This window comes from Bombina bombina, chromosome 8 (assembly GCF_027579735.1).
Source record: "Bombina bombina isolate aBomBom1 chromosome 8, aBomBom1.pri, whole genome shotgun sequence".
Lineage (NCBI taxonomy): Eukaryota > Metazoa > Chordata > Amphibia > Anura > Bombinatoridae > Bombina > Bombina bombina.
In genome coordinates this window covers 80,246,619-80,272,315 of record NC_069506.1, presented here as the reverse complement: position 1 = coordinate 80,272,315, position 25,697 = coordinate 80,246,619, and positions in this window count along the sequence as shown.

Genomic DNA, 25,697 nt, shown 5'->3' with positions numbered 1-25,697 from the left:
ACTGAGCAACTGAAAACAAGATAAACCTTGATAGATAATAAATATTCCCAGGATGTCGTTAGCCAAACTGTTTTTAAAGATATGTGTTGTTTATATATAAAGCTTTCTATTTTTTTTAAAAAAAGAACGAAGAACTAAGGTTGACAAGTTTATGTTGATTTTTTAAAACTGACTAGTTCAGATTCATTTTCTTTGGGTTGAGAAATTCCATATCGAAACAATTGGTAAATTAAACCTGGAAAAAAAAAGTGACCAATGTGATTGGAAGGTAGGTAAGACATAAATATACAACATTTATACAAATTTTTACAAAATGGGCAAATGTTTTTGCAACATTCGCAAAATGAAACGAATTTTAACACATGCGTTTGTTCGTTTTGAATTTTGAATGTTTGTACAGCAATCTAACATTCCTTAATATAATAGTATTTCTAATCCTTTCTTTAAACATAATATTCGATTCACATTTTTCTATTAATTCGATTCGAATTATGCAATATCTGAAATTGAAAAATTTGGAACAATATACTTGTAATAGTATTTCTAATGCTCTCTTTAAATGTAATATTCGAATTATGCAATATTTAAATTAGAAAACTTTGAATCCATATATTTGTATCCGTTATGTATCAATGTTACTAAATTCCCTACCACATGAACTATTGAACGTCTAAATAGTATTTGTTGAATCAAATGTTTACATTCAAAATTGTCAAATGTCGATATTCGGTCTATTTATGAACATTCGAAAACTAAAGTAGGATTCAAAAACTGGAAATAACATTCAATTACCAAATTTTAATGGATTTTCCTTCTTATTAACATTCAATTGTCCAAAATGAATGTCCACATGACTATTGATTTTATCAAATTAATTGCACATTTGCCCATCCTATAGATCAATATGTAGTAACAATTTTAAAAATGTGCAATTAGCTAGCTATGGATCTATTGCCTAAAGTCTGACTGATTAACACGTTTAATCAATGATTGCACTACATTTAAAAGGATATTAAATTAAATTTGTAAATAGATTACAAGTGAAGCATAATCGATAGCGCAGGGGGCCTTATCCGGTTTTACAAGTGAATGGTTAAATATTTTAACCAAAGTATCTTAATGTGGCCTAAACTTTTTTAGCATGCCCTATACATTTAGTAGACAGTGCAGGAAGCGACAATAGCAAATTTGTGGTGCTCTTTTTAAAAGTGATGAGTTAATTATTGCGCTTGAACACAAGTAGGGTTGCCACCTGTCCGGGAATGACCAGGACAGTTCTGGTTTCCATTTCTGTGTCTGGGTTTGAAGTCAGGCCTGGTATTTGGTGGTAAACAGCCACAGTCAAAAAGGTAACACTGTGCATTTGCATCATAGTGCACATACCTACAGTAATTTATTTCTTGCGTGTGAGTGTGTCTTTGTGTAGGCGTGTATCTGACTGTGGAAGTGTGTGTCTTTGTGTTATCAGTATCTTTTTGTGTGTGTGACTCTGTGCGTGAAAGAGTGAGTGTATTTGAAGTGTTTGTGCAAGAAAATGTGTGTTAGTGTGTGTGAGAGAGAGTGTGTTTGTGGGAGCATTATTCTCTTTGTGTGTGTGTTACTGTGTGAGAGTGTGTGAATATACATGTGCAAGTTTGTTTTAATGTGCTATTATTCATAGAAACATAGAAACATAGAATTTGACGGTAGATAAGAACCAAAAAGGCCCATCAAGTCTACCCATATTACATGTTACTTTTTCCTTAGGATAGCCTTATGCATGTCCCAGGCATTTTTAAATTCCTTTACAGTCTTTGTGTTTACCACCTCAAATGGAAGTTTATTCCATGAATCCACCACCCTTTCTGTAAAAAAATGCTTCCTCAAATTTCTCCTGAATCTACTACCCTGTAACTTTAGATTGTGACCCCTTGTTTTGGCATTTATTTTTTTGTGAAAAATGCTTTCAGCTTCTATTTTATTAAGTCCCGTCATATATTTGAAGGTTTCTATCATGTCACCTCTTTCCCTTCTTTCCTCTAAACTATACATATTTAGATCATAGAGTCTTTCTTTGTACGTTTTATATTTTAGACCATGTACCATTTTAGTAGCCCTCCTTTGGACAGCTTCTAGTTTATTTATATCTGTCTGAAGATATGGTCTCCAGAACTGTACACAGTATTCCATATTTGGTCTAACTAATGATCTGTAAAGTGGCATAAGAACCTTGCTATTTCTGCTACTAAAACCTCTTCCAATGCAACCAAGCATTTGACTGGCCTTGCTGGCTGCACTGCGGCATTGTGTACCAAATTTTAAATCATCTGAAATAATAATTCCCAAATCCCTTTCTTCTTTAATTACAGTCAGTAATGTACCATTGAGACTATAATTGGCCTTTGGGTTTTTGGATCCTGTATGCATAATTTTGCTCTTGGTAATATTAAATTTCAGATCCCATTTATTTGACCAGTCCTCTAGTTTATTAATGTCACAGTTCATTTGATCAACTCCTCCTGGAACATCTACCCTGTTACAAATTTTTGTATCATCAGCAAACAAGCAAACCTTCCCCTTAAGCCCACTTCCAATATCACTTATGAACATGTTAAACAAAACAGGCCCAAGAACTGACCCTTGGGGAACACCACTAGTAACTGATGCCTCATTTGAATGTACTCCATTAATTGAAACCCTCTGTCGTCTATCTTTAAGCCAGCATTCTACCCACTTAACAATCTTAGCATCTATTCCAAGGCAATATATTTTGTGAATAAGTTTGTTGTGTGGGACGGTGTCAAATGCTTTGCTAAAGTCTAGATAGGCAACATCTACGGCTCCTCCCTGGTCTATTATTTTAGTTACATGGTCAAAGAAATCAATTAGATTAGTCAGGCATGATCTTCCAGCAGTGAAACCTTGCTGTCCTTTGTCTTCTAAGTTGTTTGTATGAATGAAAGATACAAGTCTTTCCTTTAAAAGAGTTTCCATTAATTTCCCTGCAATTGAGGTCAAACTGACTGGCCTATAGTTAGCAGAATCTTCCCTACTACCCTTTTTATGAAGAGGGACTACATTGGCAATTTTCCAGTCTTTTGGAACAACTCCTGTTAGAAGTGACTGATTAAATAAATCAGCTAATGGAGTAGCTATTACAGATCGAAGTTCTTTTAGAACTCTTGGATGAATATTATCTGGACCCACAGCCTTATTAACTTTTATTTTTGATAAAGCCCTTGAAACCTCTTCCTCTGTAAAAAGAAAAGTACTACTCACATTATTATTTACAGTAACATCCCTTAATAGAATCTCACTATCTTTACCATCTGTTGTAAATACTGAACAAAAGTAATCATTTAAACAGTTTGCTATTTGTTTATCTTCTTCCAATACTCTATCCTCATTCTTGAGTCTAACTATCCCTCTGTTAGTTTTTCTCTTTTCACTGATATATCTAAAGAAGGTTTTGTCACCGTTTTTTACAGATTGTGCTATTTTCTCTTCTGCATCAGCTTTAGCCTTTCTGATTAACTGCTTTGTCATCTTTTGATGGGTTCTCCATTTTTCTTTATCCTCTTCTGAGCCAGTGAGTTTGAATTTTTTATAGACTGTCTTTTTTGTCTTAACTGCATGTGCTACTTCTCTTGAAAACCATATTGGTTTTCTTTTTCTTTTACTTTTACAAACAAGCCTAATACAGTGTTTAGTTGCATCTATAATAGCATTTTTAAAATATCCCCACTGTTCTTGTACTCCTGTAATCTGTGCCATCCCTTTTAGGGATTCATCTAGGTATCTGCCCATGTAAGAAAAATCAGTTGATCTGAAGTCTAAGACTTTTGTTTTACTATGGTTGCTTAGTACCTTTGCCTGAATATTAAACCATACAGACTGATGATCACTAGAGCCTAAGTTCTCACCCACAGACACCTCAGATACTATATCACTGTTTGTAAGTACTAAATCTAATATAGTTCCTTTTCGTGTTGGTTCTTTTACTAGTTGCTCAAGAGATTCCCCTTGTAAAGATTCCAGGATATATTTACTTCTAGTTGATTTGGCAACCGGTACTTCCCAGTCTACATCAGGCATATTAAAGTCCCCCACTACAATAACATTGCCCTTCATTGTAATTTTGGCTATTTCATCAATTAATAAATTGTCTGATGCTTCATCCTGTAATGGTGGTCTATATACTACTCCTATTCTAAACACCTGTTTCCCTTCAGTTTCTATAGTTACCCAAACACTTTCTACATTGTCATTTTTTTCTACAATTTCAGTTACTTTAATATTGTCTTTCACGTACAAAGCAACTCCGCCCCCTATTCATATGTACTCTGCAAAAATGTTTTTGCTGTGCACAGCACAAGAGTGTTCAGGTTTTGCCTGAACTAAAGGTGGCAACCCTAAGCACAATCCAAAATACAGATTTAAAATATAACGCTTTTTAAGACTTTAAAGGGACATTAAACACTTTGAGATGGCAGTATAAAATGATAAATCATATATATAAAATCTCTGCAATATACTTTCACAATTTATTTTGTCCCCTTTTCCTGTAATTCCATTATGAAATTGTGAGTATTTCAGTTCCTGTTAGAAATGGAAGTGCAGAACACTGTTATATTCCTCACAGCCATTGGTTGCAAACTCTAGTGACCTATTTATAACGGCCCCTAATTGGTCACAGCAGAGAAGGTAACCTAAATTACAACATGGCAGCTCCCATTGTTTTATAGATACATAGGGGCCGATTTAGGAAGTAGCGTTTGCTGCTGTTTCCGCGCAAGCCTTCTGGATTGCCGGAAACTTAAAGGGACACTGAACCCAAATTTTTTCTTTCGTGATTCAGATAGAGCATGACATTTTAAGCAACTTTCTAATTTACTCCTATTATCAAATTTTCTTCATTCTCTTGGTATCTTTATTTAAAATGCAAGAATGTAAGTTTAGATGCCAGCCCATTTTTGGTGAACAACCTGGGTTGTCCTTGCTGATTGGTGGATAAATTCACCCACCAATAAAAAAGTGCTGTCCAGAGTTCCGATTAAAAAAAAAAAGCTTAGATGCCTTCTTTTTCAAAAGAAAAAATTTGGGTTCAGTGTCCCTTTCAGTTAAGAAGCAGCGGTCTTAAGCTAGCGGCCGGCATTGCACAAGCATTTCACACAAAATGCTTGTGCAATGATAAAGTCAGCATTTATCAATGTGGGGCGGACATGATCCGCTACAGCACATTAATAAATCAGCCCCTAAAACTTTACACTTATTTTGTCAATATTTAAACAAACTTAAAAAAATACATCTACATGTTATTCTAATACTAATCTTTTCTTTGAATGCATCCTTCTATCTAGTATTTATATAGGCCTAGATTTGGAGTTTTGTCGGTAACGACCCGAAAAACTAACGCCGGCTTTTTTCTGGCCGCACCATAAAAATAACTCTGCTATCGAGAGTCCACATAAAGGCTGCGTTAGGCTCCAAAAAAGGAGCGTAGAGCATTTTTAACGCAGCTTCAACTCTCGATACCAGAGTTGCTTACGGACGCGGCCAGCCTCAAAAACGTGCTCGTGCACGATTCCCCCATAGGAAACAATGGGGCTGTTTGAGCTGAAAAAAAACCAAACACCTGCAAAAAAGCCGCGTTCAGCTCCTAACGCAGCCCCATTGTTTGCTATGCGGTAACCCTTCATACGTCTGCACTTAACACTCTAACATGTACCCCGAGTCTAAACACCCCTAACCTTACACTTATTAACCCCTAATCTGCCGCCCCCGCTATCGCTGACCCCTGCATATTATTATTAACCCCTAATCTGCCGCTCCGTAAACCGCCGCTACTTACATTATCCCTATGTACCCCTAATCTGCTGCCCTAACATCGCCGACCCCTATATTATATTTATTAACCCCTAATCTGCCCCCACAACGTTGCCTCCACCTGCCTACACTTATTAACCCCTAATCTGCCGACCGGACCTGAGCGCTACTATAATAAAGTTATTAACCCCTAATCCGCCTCACTAACCCTATCATAAATAGTATTAACCCCTAATCTGCCCTCCCTAACATCGCCGACACCTAACTTCAATTATTAACCCCTAATCTGCCAACCGAATCTTGCCGCTATTCTAATAAATGGATTAACCCCTAAAGCTAAGTCTAACCCTAATACTAACACCCCCCTAAGTTAAATATAATTTAAATCTAACGAAATTAATTAACTCTTATTAAATAAATTATTCCTATTTAAAGCTAAATACTTACCTGTAAAATAAATCCTAATATAGCTACACTATAAATTATAATTATATTATAGCTATTTTAGGATTTATATTTATTTTACAGATAACTTTGTATGTATTTTAACCAGGTACAATAGCTATTAAATAGTTAAGAACTATTTAATAGCTAAAATAGTTAAAATAATTAGAAATTTACCTGTAAAAGAAATCCTAACCTAAGTTACAAATAAACCTAACACTAGACTATCAATAAATTAATTAAATAAAATACCTACAATTACCTACAATTAACCTAACACTACACTATCAATAAATTAATTAAATACAATTGCTACAAATAAATACAATTAAATAAACTAGCTAAAGTACAAAAAATAAAAAAGAACTAAGTTACAAAAAATAAAAAAATATTTACAAACATAAGAAAAATATTACAACAATTTTAAACTAATTACACCTACTCTAAGCCCCCTAATAAAATAACAAAGCCCCCCAAAATAAAAAAATGCCCTACCCTATTCTAAATTACTATAGTTCAAAGCTCATTTACCTTACCAGCCCTGAACAGGGCCCTTTGCGGGGCATGCCCCAAGAAATACAGCTCTTTTGCCTGTAAAAAAAAACATACAATACCCAAGCCCCCCAACATTACAACCCACCACCCACATACCCCTAATCTAACCCAAACCCCCCTTAAATAAACCTAACACTAAGCCCCTGAAGATCATCCTACCTTGTCTTCACCATACCAGGTTCACCGATCGGTCCAGAAGAGCTCCTCCGATGTCCTGATCCAAGCCCAAGCGGGGGGCTGAAGAGGTCCATGATCCGGCTGAAGTCTTCATCCAAGCGGGCCAGAAGAGGTCTTCCATCCGATTGAAGTCTTCATCCAAGCGGCATCCATCCGGAGCGAAGCGGCAGCATCCTGAAGACCTCCACCGCGGAACATCCATCCTGGCCGACGACTGAACGACGAATGACGGTTCCTTTAAATGACGTCATCCAAGATGGCGTCCCTCGAATTCCGATTGGCTGATAGGATTCTATCAGCCAATCGGAATTAAGGTAGGAATATTCTGATTGGCTGATGGAATCAGCCAATCAGAATCAAGTTCAATCCGATTGGCTGATCCAATCAGCCAATCAGATTGAGCTTGCATTCTATTGGCTGATCGGAACAGCCAATAGAATGCGAGCTCAATCTGATTGGCTGATCGGATCAGCCAATCGGATTGAACTTGATTCTGATTGGCTGATTCCATCAGCCAATCAGAATATTCCTACCTTAATTCCGATTGGCTGATAGAATCCTATCAGCCAATCGGAATTCGAGGGACGCCATCTTGGATGACGTCATTTAAAGGAACCGTCATTCGTCGTTCAGTCGTCGGCCAGGATGGATGTTCCGCGGTGGAGGTCTTCAGGATGCTGCAGCTTCGCTCCGGATGGATGCCGCTTGGATGAAGACTTCAATCGGATGGAAGACCTCTTCTGCCCCGCTTGGATGAAGACTTCAGCCGGATTATGGACCTCTTCAGCCCCCCGCTTGGGCTTGGATCAGGACATCGGAGGAGCTCTTCTGGACCGATCGGTGAACCTGGTATGGTGAAGACAAGGTAGGATGATCTTCAGGGGCTTAGTGTTAGGTTTATTTAAGTGGGGTTTGGGTTAGATTAGGGGTATGTGGGTGGTGGGTTGTAATGTTGGGGGGCTTGGGTATTGTATGGTTTTTTTTACAGGCAAAAGAGCTGTATTTCTTGGGGCATGCCCCGCAAAGGGCCCTGTTCAGGGCTGGTAAGGTAAAAGAGCTTTGAACTTTAGTAATTTAGAATAGGGTAGGGCATTTTTTTATTTTGGGGGGCTTTGTTATTTTATTAGGGGGCTTAGAGTAGGTGTAATTAGTTTAAAATTGTTGTAATATTTTTCTTATGTTTGTAAATATTTTTTTATTTTTTGTAACTTAGTTCTTTTTTATTTTTTGTACTTTAGCTAGTTTATTTAATTGTATTTATTTGTAGCAATTGTATTTAATTAATTTATTGATAGTGTAGTGTTAGGTTAATTGTAGGTAATTGTAGGTATTTTATTTAATTAATTTATTGATAGTCTAGTGTTAGGTTTATTTGTAACTTAGGTTAGGATTTCTTTTACAGGTAAATTTCTAATTATTTTAACTATTTTTAGCTATTAAATAGTTCTTAACTATTTAATAGCTATTGTACCTGGTTAAAATAAATACAAAGTTACCTGTAAAATAAATATAAATCCTAAAATAGCTATAATATAATTATAATTTATATTGTAGCTATATTAGGATTTATTTTACAGGTAAGTATTTAGCTTTAAATTGGAATAATTTATTTAATAAGAGTTAATTAATTTTGTTAGATTTAAATTATATTTAACTTAGGGGGGTGTTAGTATTAGGGTTAGACTTAGCTTTAGGGGTTAATCCATTTATTAGAATAGCGGCAAGATTCGGTCGGCAGATTAGGGGTTAATAATTGAAGTTAGGTGTCGGCGATGTTAGGGAGGGCAGATTAGGGGTTAATACTATTTATGATAGGGTTAGTGAGGCGGATTAGGGGTTAATAACTTTATTATAGTAGCGCTCAGGTCCGGTCGGCAGATTAGGGGTTAATAAGTGTAGGCAGGTGGAGGCAACGTTGTGGGGGCAGATTAGGGGTTAATAAATATAATATAGGGGTCGGCGATGTTAGGGCAGCAGATTAGGGGTACATAGGGATAATGTAAGTAGCGGCGGTTTACGGAGCGGCAGATTAGGGGTTAATAAGTGTAGGCAGGTGGAGGCGACGTTGAGGGGGGCAGATTAGGGGTTAATAAATATAATACAGGGGTCGGCGGTGTTAGGGGCAGCAGATTAGGGGTACATAAGGATAACGTAGGTGGCGGCGCTTTGCGGTCGGCAGATTAGGGGTTAATAAGTGTAGGCAGGTGGAGGCGACGTTGAGGGGGCAGATTAGGGGTTAATAAATATAATACAGGGGTCGGCGGTGTTAGGGGCAGCAGATTAGGGGTACATAAGGATAACGTAGGTGGCGGTCGGCAGATTAGGGGTTAAAATTTTTTTTTCGAGTGTCGGCGATGTGGGGGGACCTCGGTTTAGGGGTACATAGGTAGTTTATGGGTGTTAGTGTACTTTAGAGTACAGTAGTTAAGAGCTTTATAAACCGGCGTTAGCCCAGAAAGCTCTTAACTACTGACTTTTTTCCTGCGGCTAGAGTTTTGTCGTTAGATGTCTAACGCTCACTTCAGACACGACTCTAAATACCGGAGTTATAAAAATCCCATTGAAAAGATAGGATACGCAATTTACGTAAGGGGATCTGCGGTATGGAAAAGTCGCGGCTGGAAAGTGAGCGTTAGACCCTATTTTGAGTGACTCCAAATACCGGCGGTAGCCTAAAACCAGCGTTAGGAGCCTCTAACGCTGGTTTTCACGGCTACCGCCAAACTCTAAATCTAGGCCTTAGTGTTTAATGTCCCTTTAAGTAAACAGAATATCGCACTATCCAACATGCTGATGTTAGAGTGTCTTAGACAGTTGCTCAATTTATAAAAAACAAAAATTGTAATTGTAATATTAGTGCAAAAATAGAATCGCTATTGATTATGCTTTGGCATTGTTAACGAACAACAGTGCTAATATTTTTATGCTAGTTTAGGCTTACATGTTTTAAATTAATTTAAAATTGTCACTGTTAGAGAAATATGAATACACCAAGGGCCGACTTTTATTCATTAGGCAAACTAGGCATAAAGCTTAGGGGCCCAACGGAGGGAAAAAAATAACTTTTACTTCCTTTTAGTGCAAATACTGATTTCTCTTTTTCCATGACAGACACACTTTGCTTAAACTGGTTAGAGATAAGGGCATTTAAGGTTTGCAAACAATGCATATTATATAACAAAACAGTTCTTTAAATGTTGATTTTGAATGCAGATTTTTTGCAACGCAGCAGCCTGAAAATAGCAGATGTTAGGTGATGTATGAACCTTAGAATCATAAATACAAGCTTGACCAACAGAGGGGAACATAGTTCTGAAACAGTGAATGGAAAATTGAGCAGTTTTTAATCTGTTCCTAGAGAAAAAAATTGACACTTTTCTGTGTGTTCAAGCTTAAATAAATTGTAAACTTTAGTGAATTAAAGCCCAGTATCAAAAAAATATATTAAAACAAGGGCACTAATTCTTTAAAGTTTACAAAGACGCTTTTAAAATACTTACCATTGTGTTATAGAAAACATAACTCCAATACTTGGCCCACATCTCCTGCATATGGATGACGAATGCAGCTTTCTCCTATTGTTGCCTGCCCCACAAGCTGGACGTCAAAGGGGGCACGCAACAATTGGAGGAAGCCAGATTCGTCATCCATATGCTAAGGAAAGCAGGAGATGCAAGCGGAGGATCGGCTTTATGTTCACCATAACACAAGGGTAAGTATTTTAAAAAATAAGCATCTTTGTAAACTTTAATTAATTAATTAATTCATTCATTCATTAAAGTACCCCTGTTTTTAAGATTAATATTTTTAAAGTTTACAATCACTTTAAGATGGGCAACTACAGTTCTAGAATAATGTTAACAATATTAAAGAAACCCATTTGAGACTTTTTCTAAATGTTAGCTAACAGAACTTCTACACATACAAACACAAAATAAGTACTATTAACTTTTGTGGTACAGTAGAGTGGTTCCATTTTAGAGACAGCATCATAAATGAGTAGTATAAATTTAGCAATCACTCGCTATGGGGGGAGGGCTCCATAATTGTAGTGATAGTAAGTTTTTCCTGTGTATTTTCATGACTGCTCCAGTCACTATATAAGATTCAGTTCTGCTCCATTTCCTCACCTGTAATCAACTTCATCAAGTAAGAGATGAGCTTAAAAGTGAAAGATGGATTAGAATTTTTTTTGCTGGTTATTTTTGGTTAGTTTGATAGGTGCACAAATACATTTTTTTTTTAATGAAACAAGCACTTAGAACTATACCAGTACACACAACTGAAACCTGCATACAAACACAATTAACCCCTTCATTGTTCTTTTATTTTTTGGTTTAGTATTGGATTAGATAATGTTCTATGTCTTTTTTATTTTATTAGATTGATTTGTGTTAGTTAAAGGGAAATGAAAGTAATTTTTCTTTCTTTTATTTTTCAGATAGAGCACACAATTTTAAAGAACTTTCCAATTTACCTAGTTAGGCTCAGGAATTGGTTCCTAGTTGCTGATTGGTGGGTGCACATATATGCCTCTTATCATTGGCTTACCTTCTGTTCAGTTAGCTCCCAGTGGTCCATTTCTGTTCCTTCAATTAAAGATACCAATAGTACAATTGATAACAGAAGTACATTGGAAAGTTGTTTAAAAATGTATGCTCTATCTAAATCATGAAAGAAAAAAATTGGGTTTGAGTTTCATGTCTCTTTAAATTTAAGGTAGGTCTTGACCAAGGTGGATGGTTGAATAAAGGGGTAGAGGATGAAAGAGATGTAGAAGGGGAGATAATTTAGAGATTGAGTTAAGGATAGGTGGACAGGTAGTTAGGGAGTAGGAGAAATAAGGGTTAGAGTAATGGAGAGAAGCTTTGTTCTGCCAAGGTGAGAGAACCGGGGCAGCAAGAGGAGGTATATATTGTGATCCTTCCTAGGGTAAGGGGTAGTATAAGGAACAGAGGATGAAGGCATGGATCTGGGGACAGGTGAAGGAGAGAGGACCAGTCTCTTTTTTCTGGTCGGTTGTAAAGAGTCTTCTGGCACTTTTCCTTAGAAGGTTAAGAACAGGAAGAATCTCTCCTCCTCTGAGGAGAAACTGGTTTTGGTAGAACCCTATTTAGAGAGGGTGCCGCAATTTGAGTTGCCCTGGCCTGACTTCTTCTGACCCGTGTCTTGTCTTATTTGTGTTTGGATTGTGATCCCTGGTGAGCCTTTTCTGTAATCTGCATTTAAGTTATCTGACCAGATCTTCCTTCTCTTTTTTATTATTCAGTATATATCTTCATCCTTTCTTACAGTATATTGTATTTACATGGTCAAAGAAATCAATTAGATTAGTCAGGCATGATCTTCCAGCAGTGAAACCATGCCGTCCTTTGTCTTCTAAGTTGTTTGTCTGAATGAAAGATACAAGTCTTTCCTTTAAAAGAGTTTCCATTAATTTCCCTGCAATTGAGGTCAAACTGACTGGCCTATAGTTAGCAGAATCTTCCCTACTACCCTTTTTATGAAGAGGGACTACATTGGCAATTTTCCAGTCTTTTGGAACAACTCCTGTTAGAAGTGACTGATTAAATAAATCAGCTAATGGAGTAGCTATTACAGATCGAAGTTCTTTTAGAACTCTTGGATGAATATTATCTGGACCCACAGCCTTATTAACTTTTATTTTTGATAAAGCCCTTGAAACCTCTTCCTCTGTAAAAAGAAAAGTACTACTCACATTATTATTTACAGTAACATCCCTTAATAGAATCTCACTATCTTTACCATCTGTTGTAAATACTGAACAAAAGTAATCATTTAAACAGTTTGCTATTTGTTTATCTTCTTCCAATACTCTATCCTCATTCTTGAGTCTAACTATCCCTCTGTTAGTTTTTCTCTTTTCACTGATATATCTAAAGAAGGTTTTGTCACCGTTTTTTACAGATTGTGCTATTTTCTCTTCTGCATCAGCTTTAGCCTTTCTGATTAACTGCTTTGTCATCTTTTGATGGGTTCTCCATTTTTCTTTATCCTCTTCTGAGCCAGTGAGTTTGAATTTTTTATAGACTGTCTTTTTTGTCTTAACTGCATGTGCTACTTCTCTTGAAAACCATATTGGTTTTCTTTTTCTTTTACTTTTACAAACAAGCCTAATACAGTGTTTAGTTGCATCTATAATAGCATTTTTAAAATATCCCCACTGTTCTTGTACTCCTGTAATCTGTGCCATCCCTTTTAGGGATTCATCTAGGTATCTGCCCATGTAAGAAAAATCAGTTGATCTGAAGTCTAAGACTTTTGTTTTACTATGGTTGCTTAGTACCTTTGCCTGAATATTAAACCATACAGACTGATGATCACTAGAGCCTAAGTTCTCACCCACAGACACCTCAGATACTATATCACTGTTTGTAAGTACTAAATCTAATATAGTTCCTTTTCGTGTTGGTTCTTTTACTAGTTGCTCAAGAGATTCCCCTTGTAAAGATTCCAGGATATATTTACTTCTAGTTGATTTGGCAACCGGTACTTCCCAGTCTACATCAGGCATATTAAAGTCCCCCACTACAATAACATTGCCCTTCATTGTAATTTTGGCTATTTCATCAATTAATAAATTGTCTGATGCTTCATCCTGTAATGGTGGTCTATATACTACTCCTATTCTAAACACCTGTTTCCCTTCAGTTTCTATAGTTACCCAAACACTTTCTACATTGTCATTTTTTTCTACAATTTCAGTTACTTTAATATTGTCTTTCACGTACAAAGCAACTCCGCCCCCTATTCATATGTACTCTGCAAAAATGTTTTTGCTGTGCACAGCACAAGAGTGTTCAGGTTTTGCCTTGAACTAAAGGTGGCAACCCTAAGCACAATCCAAAATACAGATTTAAAATATAACGCTTTTTAAGACTTTAAAGGGACATTAAACACTTTGAGATGGCAGTATAAAATGATAAATCATATATATAAAATCTCTGCAATATACTTTCACAATTTATTTTGTCCCCTTTTCCTGTAATTCCATTATGAAATTGTGAGTATTTCAGTTCCTGTTAGAAATGGAAGTGCAGAACACTGTTATATTCCTCACAGCCATTGGTTGCAAACTCTAGTGACCTATTTATAACGGCCCCTAATTGGTCACAGCAGAGAAGGTAACCTAAATTACAACATGGCAGCTCCCATTGTTTTATAGATACATAGGGGCCGATTTAGGAAGTAGCGTTTGCTGCTGTTTCCGCGCAAGCCTTCTGGATTGCCGGAAACTTAAAGGGACACTGAACCCAAATTTTTTCTTTCGTGATTCAGATAGAGCATGACATTTTAAGCAACTTTCTAATTTACTCCTATTATCAAATTTTCTTCATTCTCTTGGTATCTTTATTTAAAATGCAAGAATGTAAGTTTAGATGCCGGCCCATTTTTGGTGAACAACCTGGGTTGTCCTTGCTGATTGGTGGATAAATTCACCCACCAATAAAAAAGTGCTGTCCAGAGTTCCGATTAAAAAAAAAAAGCTTAGATGCCTTCTTTTTCAAATAAAGATAGCAAGAGAACAAAGAAAAATTGATAATAGGAGTAAATTAGAAAGTTGCTTAAAATGGCATGCTCTATGTGAATCACGAAAGAAAAAATTTGGGTTCAGTGTCCCTTTCAGTTAAGAAGCAGCGGTCTTAAGCTAGCGGCCGGCATTGCACAAGCATTTCACACAAAATGCTTGTGCAATGATAAAGTCAGCATTTATCAATGTGGGGCGGACATGATCCGCTACAGCACATTAATAAATCAGCCCCTAAAACTTTACACTTATTTTGTCAATATTTAAACAAACTTAAAAAAATACATCTACATGTTATTCTAATACTAATCTTTTCTTTGAATGCATCCTTCTATCTAGTATTTATATAGGCCTAGATTTGGAGTTTTGTCGGTAACGACCCGAAAAACTAACGCCGGCTTTTTTCTGGCCGCACCATAAAAATAACTCTGGTATCGAGAGTCCACATAAAGGCTGCGTTAGGCTCCAAAAAAGGAGCGTAGAGCATTTTTAACGCAGCTTCAACTCTCGATACCAGAGTTGCTTACGGACGCGGCCAGCCTCAAAAACGTGCTCGTGCACGATTCCCCCATAGGAAACAATGGGGCTGTTTGAGCTGAAAAAAAACCAAACACCTGCAAAAAAGCCGCGTTCAGCTCCTAACGCAGCCCCATTGTTTGCTATGCGGTAACCCTTCATACGTCTGCACTTAACACTCTAACATGTACCCCGAGTCTAAACACCCCTAACCTTACACTTATTAACCCCTAATCTGCCGCCCCCGCTATCGCTGACCCCTGCATATTATTATTAACCCCTAATCTGCCGCTCCGTAAACCGCCGCTACTTACATTATCCCTATGTACCCCTAATCTGCTGTCCTAACATCGCCGACCCCTATATTATATTTATTAACCCCTAATCTGCCCCCACAACGTTGCCTCCACCTGCCTACACTTATTAACCCCTAATCTGCCGACCGGACCTGAGCGCTACTATAATAAAGTTATTAACCCCTAATCCGCCTCACTAACCCTATCATAAATAGTATTAACCCCTAATCTGCCCTCCCTAACATCGCCGACACCTAACTTCAATTATTAACCCCTAATCTGCCAACCGAATCTTGCCGCTATTCTAATAAATGGATTAACCCCTAAAGCTAAGTCTAACCCTAATACTAACACCCCCCTAAGTTAAATATAATTTAAATCTAACGAAATTAATTAACTCTTATTAAATAAATTATTCCTATTTAAAGCTAAATACTTACCTGTAAAATAAATCCTAATATAGCTACACTATAAATTATAATTATATTATAGCTATTTTAGGATTTATATTTATTTTACAGATAACTTTGTATGTATTTTAACCAGGTACAATAGCTATTAAATAGTTAAGAACTATTTAATAGCTAAAATAGTTAAAATAATTAGAAATTTACCTGTAAAAGAAATCCTAACCTAAGTTACAAATAAACCTAACACTAGACTATCAATAAATTAATTAAATAAAATACCTACAATTACCTACAATTAACCTAACACTACACTATCAATAAATTAATTAAATACAATTGCTACAAATAAATACAATTAAATAAACTAGCTAAAGTACAAAAAATAAAAAAGAACTAAGTTACAAAAAATAAAAAAATATTTACAAACATAAGAAAAATATTACAACAATTTTAAACTAATTACACCTACTCTAAGCCCCCTAATAAAATAACAAAGCCCCCCAAAATAAAAAAAATGCCCTACCCTATTCTAAATTACTATAGTTCAAAGCTCATTTACCTTACCAGCCCTGAACAGGGCCCTTTGCGGGGCATGCCCCAAGAAATACAGCTCTTTTGCCTGTAAAAAAAAACATACAATACCCAAGCCCCCCAACATTACAACCCACCACCCACATACCCCTAATCTAACCCAAACCCCCCTTAAATAAACCTAACACTAAGCCCCTGAAGATCATCCTACCTTGTCTTCACCATACCAGGTTCACCGATCGGTCCAGAAGAGCTCCTCCGATGTCCTGATCCAAGCCCAAGCGGGGGGCTGAAGAGGTCCATGATCCGGCTGAAGTCTTCATCCAAGCGGGCCAGAAGAGGTCTTCCATCCGATTGAAGTCTTCATCCAAGCGGCATCCATCCGGAGCGAAGCGGCAGCATCCTGAAGACCTCCACCGCGGAACATCCATCCTGGCCGACGACTGAACGACGAATGACGGTTCCTTTAAATGACGTCATCCAAGATGGCGTCCCTCGAATTCCGATTGGCTGATAGGATTCTATCAGCCAATCGGAATTAAGGTAGGAATATTCTGATTGGCTGATGGATTCAGCCAATCAGAATCAAGTTCAATCCGATTGGCTGATCCAATCAGCCAATCAGATTGAGCTTGCATTCTATTGGCTGATCGGAACAGCCAATAGAATGCGAGCTCAATCTGATTGGCTGATCGGATCAGCCAATCGGATTGAACTTGATTCTGATTGGCTGATTCCATCAGCCAATCAGAATATTCCTACCTTAATTCCGATTGGCTGATAGAATCCTATCAGCCAATCGGAATTCGAGGGACGCCATCTTGGATGACGTCATTTAAAGGAACCGTCATTCGTCGTTCAGTCGTCGGCCAGGATGGATGTTCCGCGGTAGAGGTCTTCAGGATGCTGCAGCTTCGCTCTGGATGGATGCCGCTTGGATGAAGACTTCAATCGGATGGAAGACCTCTTCTGCCCCGCTTGGATGAAGACTTCAGCCGGATTATGGACCTCTTCAGCCCCCCGCTTGGGCTTGGATCAGGACATCGGAGGAGCTCTTCTGGACCGATCGGTGAACCTGGTATGGTGAAGACAAGGTAGGATGATCTTCAGGGGCTTAGTGTTAGGTTTATTTAAGGGGGGTTTGGGTTAGATTAGGGGTATGTGGGTGGTGGGTTGTAATGTTGGGGGGCTTGGGTATTGTATGGTTTTTTTACAGGCAAAAGAGCTGTATTTCTTGGGGCATGCCCCGCAAAGGGCCCTGTTCAGGGCTGGTAAGGTAAAAGAGCTTTGAACTTTAGTAATTTAGAATAGGGTAGGGCATTTTTTTATTTTGGGGGGCTTTGTTATTTTATTAGGGGGCTTAGAGTAGGTGTAATTAGTTTAAAATTGTTGTAATATTTTTCTTATGTTTGTAAATATTTTTTTATTTTTTGTAACTTAGTTCTTTTTTATTTTTTGTACTTTAGCTAGTTTATTTAATTGTATTTATTTGTAGCAATTGTATTTAATTAATTTATTGATAGTGTAGTGTTAGGTTAATTGTAGGTAATTGTAGGTATTTTATTTAATTAATTTATTGATAGTCTAGTGTTAGGTTTATTTGTAACTTAGGTTAGGATTTCTTTTACAGGTAAATTTCTAATTATTTTAACTATTTTTAGCTATTAAATAGTTCTTAACTATTTAATAGCTATTGTACCTGGTTAAAATAAATACAAAGTTACCTGTAAAATAAATATAAATCCTAAAATAGCTATAATATAATTATAATTTATATTGTAGCTATATTAGGATTTATTTTACAGGTAAGTATTTAGCTTTAAATTGGAATAATTTATTTAATAAGAGTTAATTAATTTTGTTAGATTTAAATTATATTTAACTTAGGGGGGTGTTAGTATTAGGGTTAGACTTAGCTTTAGGGGTTAATCCATTTATTAGAATAGCGGCAAGATTCGGTCGGCAGATTAGGGGTTAATAATTGAAGTTAGGTGTCGGCGATGTTAGGGAGGGCAGATTAGGGGTTAATACTATTTATGATAGGGTTAGTGAGGCGCAGTGGCGTCACTAGGGGGGGGCGGGGGGGGCGGGCCGCACCCGGGTGACACCCTCCAGGGGGTGACACCAAAAAAAAAAAAAAAAAAATTTTTTTTTTTTTTTTTTTTTTTTTTACATTTTATTGAAATTCAAAGAAATACAATGTTGAGATGCATATATTATTTTATTAGAGGCTGGCATTTGTGAACATTAGTGGGACTGGGGAAGTTGTAGACTCACAATTTTTTTGCCCCTTGAGCCAGTGCTGCAATTTCAACAAATAGTTTTCCCGGCTGCTTTTGCTTGTTTGTACTTTGCTCCTCCCCTGCCCAATTTCACTATGAATGTTGTGGGTGTGCCGTGGGGCTTGCAAAGTTGCGCTGCTAGCCTAAACCTGCCTGCCTATCTGTGCTCACTGCTCAGTGACATGCGGCCCAGGGCTGTGCACTGACAGACTTGGAACAGAGTCAGAGAGCAGAATTTTCATAGTTTGTGCGCCTAAACCTTTTCTTCAGTGATTTATTTTAGAGTGCTCTGTTTATCTTTCATTTGATGTTCTGCTGAGCCAGGGAGCAGCTCTAGGCATGAGCTTCATAATTAATGCAGTGCAGTTTACATATTTTGTATGTGTGTGTCTGAGTTTTTGTGTGTGTGTTTTTGTGTGTGTGTCTGAGTGTGTTTCCGAGTGTTTGTGTGTGCATCTAAGTATGTTTTTAAGTGTGTCTGAGTGTTTGTATGTGTGTGTCTGCTTTCTGGGGGGGGGGTGACACCATGACTTACCGCACCGGGTGACACCAACCCTAGTGACGCCACTGGTGAGGCGGATTAGGGGTTAATAACTTTATTATAGTAGCGCTCAGGTCCTGTCGGCAGATTAGGGGTTAATAAGTGTAGGCAGGTGGAGGCGACGTTGTGGGGGGCAGATTAGGGGTTAATAAATATAATATAGGGGTCGGCGGTGTTAGGGGCAGCAGATTAGGGGTACATAAGGATAACGTAGGTGGCGGCGCTTTGCGGTCGGCAGATTAGGGGTTAATAAGTGTAGGCAGGTGGAGGCGACGTTGAGGGGGGCAGATTAGGGGTTAATAAATATAATACAGGGGTCGGCGGTGTTAGGGGCAGCAGATTAGGGGTACATAAGGATAACGTAGGTGGCGGTCGGCAGATTAGGGGTTAAAAATTTTTTTTCGAGTGTCGGCGATGTGGGGGGACCTCGGTTTAGGGGTACATAGGTAGTTTATGGGTGTTAGTGTACTTTAGAGTACAGTAGTTAAGAGCTTTATAAACCGGCGTTAGCCCAGAAAGCTCTTAACTACTGACTTTTTTCCTGCGGCTAGAGTTTTGTCGTTAGATGTCTAACGCTCACTTCAGACACGACTCTAAATACCGGAGTTATAAAAATCCCATTGAAAAGATAGGATACGCAATTTACGTAAGGGGATCTGCGGTATGGAAAAGTCGCGGCTGGAAAGTGAGCGTTAGACCCTATTTTGAGTGACTCCAAATACCGGCGGTAGCCTAAAACCAGCTTTAGGAGCCTCTAACGCTGGTTTTCACGGCTACCGCCAAACTCTAAATCTAGGCCTTAGTGTTTAATGTCCCTTTAAGTAAACAGAATATCGCACTATCCAACATGCTGATGTTAGAGTGTCTTAGACAGTTGCTCAATTTATAAAAAACAAAAATTGTAATTGTAATATTAGTGCAAAAATAGAATCGCTATTGATTATGCTTTGGCATTGTTAACGAACAACAGTGCTAATATTTTTATGCTAGTTTAGGCTTACATGTTTTAAATTAATTTAAAATTGTCACTGTTAGAGAAATATGAATACACCAAGGGCCGACTTTTATTCATTAGGCAAACTAGGCATAAAGCTTAGGGGCCCAACGGAGGGAAAAAAATAACTTTTACTTCCTTTTAGTGCAAATGCTGATTTCTCTTTTTCCATGACAGACACACTTTGCTTAAACTGGTTAGAGATAAGGGCATTTAAGGTTTGCAAACAATGCATATTATATAACAAAACAGTTCTTTAAATGTTGATTTTGAATGCAGATTTTTTGCAACGCAGCAGCCTGAAAATAGCAGATGTTAGGTGATGTATGAACCTTAGAATCATATATACAAGCTTGACCAACAGAGGGGAACATAGTTCTGAAACAGTGAATGGAAAATTGAGCAGTTTTTAATCTGTTCCTAGAGAAAAAAATTGACACTTTTTTGTGTGTTCAAGCTTAAATAAATTGTAAACTTTAGTGAATTAAAGCCCAGTATCAAAAAAATATATTAAAACAAGGGCACTAATTCTTTAAAGTTTACAAAGACGCTTTTAAAATACTTACCATTGTGTTATAGAAAACATAACTCCAATACTTGGCCCACATCTCCTGCATATGGATGACGAATGCAGCTTTCTCCTATTGTTGCCTGCCCCACAAGCTGGACGTCAAAGGGGGCACGCAACAATTGGAGGAAGCCAGATTCGTCATCTATATGCTAAGGAAAGCAGGAGATGCAAGCGGAGGATCGGCTTTATGTTCACCATAACACAAGGGTAAGTATTTTAAAAAATAAGCATCTTTGTAAACTTTAATTAATTGATTCATTCATTCATTCATTAAAGTACCCCTGTTTTTAAGATTAATATTTTTGATACTTTACTTTAAATCATTAAAGTTTACAATCACTTTAAGATGGGCAACTACAGTTCTAGAATAATGTTAACAATATTAAAGAAACCCATTTGAGACTTTTTCTAAATGTTAGCTAACAGAACTTCTACACATACAAACACAAAATAAGTACTATTAACTTTTGTGGTACAGTAGAGTGGTTCCATTTTAGAGACAGCATCATAAATGAGTAGTATAAATTTAGCAATCACTCGCTATGGGGGAGGGCTCCATAATTGTAGTGATAGTAAGTTTTTCCTGTGTATTTTCATGACTGCTCCAGTCACTATATAAGATTCAGTTCTGCTCCATTTCCTCACCTGTAATCAACTTCATCAAGTAAGAGATGAGCTTAAAAGTGAAAGATGGATTAGAATTTTTTTTGCTGGTTATTTTTGGTTAGTTTGATAGGTGCACAAATACATATTTTTTTTTAATGAAACAAGCACTTAGAACTATACCAGTACACACAACTGAAACCTGCATACAAACACAATTAACCCCTTCATTGTTCTTTTATTTTTTGGTTTAGTATTGGATTAGATAATGTTCTATGTCTTTTTTATTTTATTAGATTGATTTGTGTTAGTTAAAGGGAAATGAAAGTAATTTTTCTTTCTTTTATTTTTCAGATAGAGCACACAATTTTAAAGAACTTTCCAATTTACCTAGTTAGGCTCAGGAATTGGTTCCTAGTTGCTGATTGGTGGGTGCACATATATGCCTCTTATCATTGGCTTACCTTCTGTTCAGTTAGCTCCCAGTGGTCCATTTCTGTTCCTTCAATTAAAGATACCAATAGTACAATTGATAACAGAAGTACATTGGTAAGTTGTTTAAAAATGTATGCTCTATCTAAATCATGAAAGAAAAAAATTGGGTTTGAGTTTCATGTCTCTTTAAATTTAAGGTAGGTCTTGACCAAGGTGGATGGTTGAATAAAGGGGTAGAGGATGAAAGAGATGTAGAAGGGGAGATAATTTAGAGATTGAGTTAAGGATAGGTGGACAGGTAGTTAGGGAGTAGGAGAAATAAGGGTTAGAGTAATGGAGAGAAGCTTTGTTCTGCCAAGGTGAGAGAACCGGGGCAGCAAGAGGAGGTATATATTGTGATCCTTCCTAGGGTAAGGGGTAGTATAAGGAACAGAGGATGAAGGCATGGATCTGGGGACAGGTGAAGGAGAGAGGACCAGTCTCTTTTTTCTGGTCGGTTGTAAAGAGTCTTCTGGCACTTTTCCTTAGAAGGTTAAGAACAGGAAGAATCTCTCCTCCTCTGAGGAGAAACTGGTTTTGGTAGAACCCTATTTAGAGAGGGTGCCGCAATTTGAGTTGCCCTGGCCTGACTTCTTCTGACCCGTGTCTTGTCTTATTTGTGTTTAGATTGTGATCCCTGGTGAGCCTTTTCTGTAATCTGCATTTAAGTTATCTGACCAGATCTTCCTTCTCTTTTTTTATTATTCAGTATATATCTTCATCCTTTCTTACAGTATATTGTATTTACACATTTGTTCTTTTTTGATCTCTTTATTTAAATGTTTAAAAATTATAATGTAGCTAATTTCTGATTAAGGTATATTTACAAATATATTTAAATGTTTAACAACTGTTCATATATATGATTGGAAATTGTTCAACCTGGCTTTAATAAGATGTTTTCTAAAATGAACCCAACTAGCTCACCAACCCTTTCCAACACAAGATCTGCAATGTGTTCTTATTCTGCATGGGATTTTAGTAGACATGTGCATGAGCAAAACATTTGTTTAGTCTAAAAGATTTGTTTTTGGATTTTTTTTAAAACGTTCATTTTGGTTGAATTTTGTCCATGCAGGCATTTGGTTTGGACGAATATTGGATTTGGATTTGTTACCGTTATTTCCAATGGGAACCGCTAATATGGATGATTAATATTAACAAAAATCTTATAGGATTCAAACAATTAAAAGTACTTATTTCTCCTGTTAAGTGTAGTCAGTCCATGGGTCATCCATTACTTATGGGATTATATCTCCTCCCTAACAGGAAGTGCAAGAGGATCACCCAAGCAGAGCTGCTATATAGCTCCTCCCCTCTACGTCATACCCAGTCATTCTCTTGCACCTAACTAATAGATAGGACGTGTGAGAGGACTGTTAAAGGTCCTACCTGTCCCTCCCGTCATCCGTGTACTTTTAGCTTTGGTATTGGTATCCCATAAGTAATGGATGACCCGTGGACTGACTACACTTAACAGGAGAAAACATAATTTATGCTTACCTGATAAATTCCTTTCTCCTGTAGTGTAGTCAGTCCACGGCCCGCCCTGTTTTTACGGCAGGTCTAAATTTTAAATTAAACTCCAGTCACCACTGCACCCTATAGTTTCTCCTTTCTCGTTTGGTTTCGGTCGAATGACTGGGTATGACGTAGAGGGGAGGAGCTATATAGCAGCTCTGCTTGGGTGATCCTCTTGCACTTCCTGTTAGGGAGGAGATATAATCCCATAAGTAATGGATGACCCGTGGACTGACTACACTACAGGAGAAAGGAATTTATCAGGTAAGCATAAATTATGTTTTTTCAATATTTTAATATATTATTATATATTATCAAGAACATACAACTCCTGTATGACTAAAATACAGCATTTAGTGCCTGACCGGCTGTTCCTAACATTAGTCATTAGTAATACTATAGCAGGAATGGACAGAGGGAAGATGGACAAATGAATGATAAAGCCACCTTGTACATCATTTCAAACAAAGGAGGTTATTAACCAACAATATAACTCCTTCCCCCCATTCCTGCAACTTTTTTGGCACCAAATAGCATGAACAAATGAACAAATCAATTTTATCAAGCAATTATTCGTTTTCCGTCCGTTTGTCCAATAATATATTTGGCTGTTTGTTATATCAAACAACTCTATGAATCAGACTTGATGAATTGGACAAATGCAAATTCATCCGAAGCCTGAATGTACATATCTAGATTTTAGCTATGTGTTTAACCCTTTAGTGAGGCTAAGATTCTACTGGTAGTGTTACCTTTGAGACACAAAGCTTTAAAATAATTGCACAGATAAAGTAATATTGGCCTTCATTTTTTTTATATCCAGTTAACATACTTACTATTTCCTTTTACAACTGCACAGACATTTAAGGTGATAAACAAACGTCTCCCCTACTTTTATTTCATTTAACTCCAGTGACTTTAACAAGATGGTGGCTTTGCACTTGCCTTGCAACCTTTACATGTGATCGACTAAGCCATAATAGACTCACACATACTATTAAATATCTGCTAAATGTATTAATTTACATCTATGCCTATCTTTTATTAATATGTTTTTCTTCATTCTTTAAAAAAAGACTTTTCATTAATTATGAAATATTAATTATTAAATTTAATATGAAATATTTCATTATTTAATATTAATTTAGGTAACTTTTGTCAAAATTATTAGCATCAATATTATTCTGGGTTAGGGGTCAGTTTTGGGCAGGTGTAGAAGGACACTTCACTAGGTGACCTGCGACCACATCTGAGTTATATCTGGGTGGCCACATAGGACATTGCTTCTTGCTGCAACTGGTTTATGAGGCTATACTATTACACTTGTTTGTGTCTTTTGATTTGAATCCTGATGACCTGCGATCTGTCCTCCCATATGACTCTTATAACAGGAGTCCAGTGAGCAGAGTGGTGATGACCTCTATATTTTGGTACAGGTGATTTTTAAATGATATGCTATTCATGGCCAATCAGCGGCTAGCAGGGGGTGTCAATCAACCGATCGTATCCGATCGGGCTGATTGCTGTCTGCCACCTCAGAGATGGGGGACGAGTTATGGAGCAGCGATCTTACGACTGCTGCTTTTTAACTTCCGCTTCAGGCGGACCTGAAGCGAAGTGGGTAGGAAGCAGCATCCGCTGCTTCATAAATCGACTCCCAAGTCTGAAATAACTTGTATCTCCACCCAAATGTCTTGCACATCTTTACCCTTCTTATTGTACTTTAGAACATGTATTTAGTAGACCGAGCGCTAGTATTATACAGCCTTAAGCTCACTGGCAAAAGTCCCCTAGTGGACTTGGGAAGTAACTGAAAGTGTGTGATGAAGTGAGCGCTAAGAAGCTAAAAAGACGTGGATAGAGTATGGGTGTGTTAAAAATTATATTACAGTAGAATAATAGAAATACAATTAAAACCTTCCTAAAATCTCCATGGATCCATGAGATAAAAACTTATATATAAAATTATACAATATGTTACAGATATCCAGTACCAGAATTCCCTTCAGATGTTGGGATAAGTATAATTGTTACCTCCAACAACAGTCCAGTAACCGAATAGTGTATAATCAACAAAGGTACAATTTGAGCACAGGTAAAACAGTTCTTAAACAGCAAATCTTAAGTGCAGTGTCCAAAATAGACGTTCCAATACAGGTATGAACAAAATAGAAATCAAAAAAGTGGATATGAGGAAAAAAAAGGGTGTGTAGAAAATAGAATTGTGATGACCGGATACGTCCGGTATAGCTTAGTAAAAACAAAACAAAAGTCTCTTGCAAATGTACAGTGTTCAAAAGTCAATATATGTGATAAATCCTAGACGATAAAAATCCAATCTGATCAAAAAAAAAAAACTTCCAAAAAACTTCCAAAAAAAACTTCCAACAAAACTTCAATAACCGTGTTTCAAAGTGAAAGGTGGAGT